This window comes from Kogia breviceps, chromosome 15, assembly GCF_026419965.1.
Source record: "Kogia breviceps isolate mKogBre1 chromosome 15, mKogBre1 haplotype 1, whole genome shotgun sequence".
NCBI lineage: Eukaryota > Metazoa > Chordata > Mammalia > Artiodactyla > Physeteridae > Kogia > Kogia breviceps.
The window spans coordinates 65,053,853-65,059,951 of NC_081324.1; the positions used below are offsets into that span (position 1 = coordinate 65,053,853).

The 6,099-nt window shown below is 37.3% G+C and overlaps 1 non-coding gene across 1 annotated transcript; it reads right to left on the minus strand.

Annotated features, from left to right (window-relative positions):
• Positions 1-4,368: 4,368 nt before the first annotated feature.
• TRNAV-CAC (transfer RNA valine (anticodon CAC)) lies at positions 4,369-4,441 on the minus strand. Its single transcript has one exon. It is a non-coding gene; the product is annotated as a tRNA-Val (tRNA).
• Between the last annotated feature and the right edge of the window lie 1,658 nt (positions 4,442-6,099).

Sequence of the window (6,099 nt, forward strand, 5' to 3'; positions counted from 1 at the left end):
TGTGCCACATCTTCCTTATCCATTCATCTGTTGATGGACACTTAGGTTGCTTCCATGTCCTGGCTATCGTAAATAGAGCTGCAATAAACATTTTGGTACATGACTCTTTTTGAATTATGGTTTTCTCAGGGTATATGCCCAGTAGTGGGATTGCTGGGTCATAGTTCTATTTGTAGTTTTTTAAGGAACCTCCATACTGTTCTCCATAGTGGCTGTATCATTTTACATTCCCACCAACAGTGCAAGAGTGTTCCCTTTTCTCCACACCCTCTCCAGCATTTATTGTTTCTAGAGTTTTTGATGATGGCCAATCTGGCCGGTGTGAGATGATATCTCATTGTAGTTTTGATTTGCATTTCTCTAATGATTAATGATGTTGAGCATTCTTTCATGTGTTTGTTGGCTATCTGTATATCTTCTTTGGAGAGATGTCTATTTAGTTCTTCTGCCCATTTTTAGATTGGGTTGTTTGTTTTTTGTTATTGAGCTGCATGAGTTGCTTATAAATTTTGGAGATTAATCCTTTGACAGTTGCTTCATTTGCAACTATTTTCTCCCATTCTGAGGGTTGTCTTTTGGTCTTGTTTATGGTATCCTTTGCTGTGCAAAAGCTTTTAAGTTTCATTAGATCCCATTTGTTTATTTTTGGTTTTATTTCCATTTCTCTAGGAGATGGGTCAAAAAGGATCTTGCTGTGATCGCTGTCATAGAGTGTTCTGCCTATGTTTTCCTCTAAGAGTTTGATAGTGTCTGGCCTTACATTTAGGTCTTTAACCCATTTTGAGTTTATTTTTGTGTATGGTGTTAGGGAGTGTTCTAATTTCATCTTCTACAGGTAGCTGTCCAGTTTTCCCAGCACCACTTATTGAAGAGGCTGTCTTTTCTCCACTGTGTTTCCTTCCCTCCTTTATCAAAGATAAGGTGACCATATGTGTGTGGGTTTATCTCTGGGCTTTCTATCCTGTTCCATTGATCTATATTTCTGTTTTTGTGCCAGTACCATACTGTCTTGATTACTGTGGCCTTGTAGTATAGTCTGAAGTCAGGGAGCCTGATTCCTCCAGCTCCATTTTTCGTTCTCAAGATTGCTTTGGCTATTCAGGGTCTTTTGTGTTTCCATACAAATTGTGAAATTCTTTGTTCTAGTTCTGTAAAAAATGCCAGTGGTAATTTGATAGGGATTGCATTGAATCTGTAGATTGCTTTGGGTAATAGAGTCATTTTCACTATGTTGATTCTTCCAATCCATGAACATGGTATATTTCTCCACCTATTTGTATCATCTTTAATTTCTTTCATCAGTGTCTTATAGTTTTCTGCATACAAGTCTTTTGTCTCCTTAGGTAGGTTTATTCCTAGATATTTTATTCTTTTTGTTGCAATGGTAAATGGGAGTGTTTTCTTAATTTCATTCTCAGATTTTTCATCATTAGTGTATAAGAATGCCAGAGATTTCTGTGCATTAATTTTGTATCCTGCTACTTTACCAAATTCATTGATTAGTTCTAGTAGTTTTCTGGTAGCATCCTTAGTATTCTCTATGTATAGTATCATGTCATCTGCAAACAGGGACAGCTTTACTTCTTCTTTTCCTATTTGGATTACTTTTATTTCTTTATTTTCTCTAATTGCTGTGGCTAGAACTTCCAAAACTAGGTTGAATAAGAGTGGTGAGAGTGGGCAACCTTGTCTTGTTCCTGATCTTAGTGGAAATGGTTTCAGTTTTTCACCATTGAGAACAATGCTGGCTGTGGGTTTGTCATATATTGCCTTTATTATATTGAGGAAAGTTCCCTCTATGCCTACTTTCTGCAGGGTTTTTATCATAAATGGTGTTGAATTTTGTCAAAAGCTTTCTCTGCATCTATTGAGATGATCATATGGTTTTTCTCCTTCAGTTTGTTGATATGGTGTATCACGTTGATTGATTTGCGTATATTGAAGAATCCTTGCATTCCTGGAATAAACCCCACTTGATCATGGTGTATGATCCTTTTAATGTGCTGTTGGATTCTGTTTGCTAGTATTTTGTTGAGGATTTTTGCATCTATGTTCATCAGTGATATTGGCCTATAGTTTTCTTTCTTTGTGACGTCTTTGTCTGGTTTTGGTATCAGGGTGATGGTGGCCTCATAGAATGAATTTGGGAGTGTTCCTCCCTCTGCTATCTTTTGGAAGAGTTTGAGAAGGATAGGTGTTAGCTCTTCTCTAAATGTTTGATAGAATTCGCCTGTGAAGCCATCTGGTCCTGGGCTTTTGTTTGTTGGAAGATTTTTTGGCAGGTGGATTCTTAAACACTGCACCACCAGGGAAGCCCTGCCCAGTTTATTTTTGCACCAATACCAAATTGCCTTAATTACCATAGCTTGTTCCTGACATCTGGTAATGTGAGTCCTCCTTTATGTTCTTTATTTTTTAATTGGCCATATCTTTCCTTTTTTAAAAAAATATTTTATTTTTATTTATTTATTTGGCTGCACTGGGTCTTAGTTGCAGCATGTGGGATCTTTGTTGTAGCATGCAGGATCTTTTTCTTTAGCTGCAGCACGTGGGATCTTTAGTTGTGGCATGCAGGATCTAGTTCCCTGACCAGGGATCAAACCCAGGCCTCTTGCATTGGAAGCTTGGAGTCTTAACCACTGGACCACCAGGGAGGTCCCTCTCCTTCATGTTCTTCCTCAAGATTGCCTGGGCTAGTCCTGGTCCTTGGTGTTTCCATATGAATTTTAGAATCATCTTGCCAATTTCCACACATACACACACACAAACCTATGAGGATTTTTATTAGGATTGCGTTGGATTTATAGGTGAATGTGGGGAGAATTGGCATCTTCACAGCACTAAGCCTTCTAGTCCATGAATGTAGTATAATCCTCCATTTATTCATTTTCTTCAAATTCTTCAGTTATATTTTGCAGTGTTCAGTGTAGAGGTCTTGGATACTTGTTAGTTTTACTTCTAGGCGTGGATTTTTTTTTAAATGCTATTGTAAGTGATTTCAGTTCAAAAAAGTGTTTTCTATTTGTGAATGATGTAGAAATATTGATTTTTCTATATTTTCCTTGATTCCAGTGATCTTGTTCAATTGACTTATTTCTAACAGTTTACCTGTTAAGTATCTACAAATATTGACAGTTTTATGTCCTCCTTTCCAATTATACCTTTTGTTCTTTTTTCTTACCTTATTGCCCTGGCAAGGACTTCTCTTTCAGTGTGGAAAGGAAATGATGAAAGCTAGCAATGCATGTTTCCATCTCAAAAGGAATTGGTCTCAATCTCAAAAGGAAGGCTTGTATGTTTTACCATGAAGTATGATGTTTACTGTAGGATTTTGTAGCCGCAACTTATAAAATTAAGGAAGTTTTCTTCTATTTCTAGTTACTGAGACTTTTTATTGTGAAAGTTGGCAAATTTTATCAAATGCTTTTCTGCATTTATTGAGATGGTGAATGACTTTTCTTCTTTATTCTATTAGTATGTTAATACAGTGAATTGCATTGCTTGATTTTATAATGTTCAACCAATCATGCATTCCCAGAATAAACCCAAATTGATAGTGATGAATTTATATATATGAATTTGGCTTGCTCAGATTTCATTTAGGAATTTTGCATCTCTGTGCATTAATGAAATCACCCTCTACTTTTCTTTCATGAAGTGTCTTTGTCAGGTTTTGTTCTCAGGATTATGGTGGCCTTATTAAAAGTTGGGCAGTGTTTTCTCTGTTCTGTTCTCGGGAAGAGTTTGTGTAAGACTGGTGTTTTTTGTTCCATCAGTGTTTGGAAGCGTTCACAGAGGAAGCCTTTGGGCTGGAGCCATTTGCTTTGTCCCTGTGGATCTCATTGTTTTTTTTAATTGGCGCATTTATCAGTGAGGTTGAGCTATTTTTTATACGTTGAAATGGCGATTTGTAGTTCTCTTTCTGTGGTCTAATGAGTCATATCCCTGTGCATCTTTCTAATGGATACTTGGTCTTTGATATTAAATATTTAAATATTAAAGTAACCAGCCCCAGATCACATATTGAAACTGTCTTTCCGCAAGGTTTTCATTGGTCTTTTGAAATATTTTTCACATCAAAATTTTAAATTTTTATGCGTTCAAATTTATCCTTTTTTTAAAATTTTTTGGCCACACTGCATGGCATGTGGGATCTTAGTACTCCGACCAGAGATCAAACCTGCCCCCTGCATTGGAAGGGCAGAGTGTTAACCACTGAACTGCCAGGGAAGTCCCAATTTATCCTTTCCTTAGTATGGCTTCTTTTTAAAAAGAATTAATTAATTTAGGCTGCGCCAGGTCTTAGTTGTGGCACTGGGATCTTTAGTTGCCTCAAGTGAACTATTAGTTGCAGCAAGCAGGACCTAGTTCCCTGACCAGGGATCGAACCCAGGCCCCCTACATTGTGAGTGTGGAGTCTTACCCACTGGACCACCAGGGAAGTCCCTTTAATATGGTTTCTTGATTTTATGTCATGCCTAAAAAAGGACTTCCCACTCTACGAACATAAATAAAAGTTTCTCCCATTTTTTTTACAATATTTGCATGGTTTTATTTTTAACTCTTAAATCTTTGGTCCAACTGGCATTTAATTTGGTATAAATAAAAGGCCAGGGTCCCACTTTACTGTTTTCCAGGTGGCTACCCACTTGTTCTAATACTGATTGTCAGCAATTCATCTTTTTCCTACTGCTTCGAAAAGCTCTTTTAGCAGACAAAATTCCCATATATTTGCATTTCTTTGTGAACTGTGTGTTGTGGTTGATTGATTTCTGAGGTTTATTCATATGCTGTTTTAACCTACTGTATGTTTACAGTGTGTTTTAAAATCTGATAGCTTGGTTTACTTGAGTTTTTTTGTTTGTTTCACAAAAGCACTGATGCAATTCAATGAGGAAAATGAAGGTCTTTATGATAAATGATTCTGGACTGGTTGCCCAGGCATTTATTTTAGTTTTCCCATTTAGGCCTAAGATTCATCTCGAATTAATTTCTGTATATGGTATGAGGTAGGGGTCAAGACTCATTTTCTCCATCCGTCTCCCCAGTTTCTACCTCTGGCACTTATTCCACAGGGCCCTGGGAGCTTTAGTACGTCAGTGTTCTCATTGTAAGATGGGGCTCATCATAGCTCCCTTTCATTAGGGAGAATTACGTGAATTAATACATGTAAAGCAATAGAGTAGCACCTAGCCATGGTCGGTATCCAACAGATGTTACTGTTGTTTTGAGATATTTATTCATTGTTAAGGGAATATCCATTTATTTCCATTTTATTCAGTGTTTTGTTGTTGTTTTGTTTGTGGGGTTTTTTGTTTTTTTAAAAAAATCAAGAATGAGTGTTGAATTTTGTCAAATGCCTCTCCATGGAGAGGACTCTGATTTTTCTCCTCTGGTGAAAGAGGAGTACAAGTCCCTCTCATGGACATTCCCAGCAGTAATGGTGTCAGCCCCACCCAGACACCCTGTCCTTTTGAATGTGTTGCTTGGAATCTCCTTGCTTGTATTTGTTTGAGGAGTTTTGTGTTGTTTCCCAAACACAATTGGTCTTTGGTGTGCTTTGCCAAGTTTGGGGCTAGCCCTATGCTGACTTCATAAAGTGAATGGGGAAATGTTCCTCCCCGCTCTACACTGTGGCGGCTTAACTGGCAAGAGAGGCCTCTGATCCTACTGGCAGGACACACTTTGCCTGGGAAACTTTCCAGAAGGGCATTTGAGGTAGGCCAGTGTTCCTGCCACATTCTCAGGTTTTTTTTGAGATCATTGACATGTCTAGACCTTTGCTCTTTCTTTGACCCGTTTGTCATTTATACTTAAGGTTGCCAGATTTAGCAAATAAAAATAAAGTCTGCCCAATTAAATCTGAATTTCAGATAAGTGGCAGTGTTTTTCGTATGTGTTAAGTATCACAATTCTACTTATATCATTCTAGAAAGTAATTTATTTTGTCAAGTTTCCAAATTTATTTTTATTAAAATGAGTAATATTTTCTAGTATTTCTAACTTCCTCTGTAGCTTAGGTTATTTCCCCGTTCGCATTTCTTTTTTGTGTGTATTTACACATCCTTCATTTTTACTGATTGGCTAGCTAATAGCTTA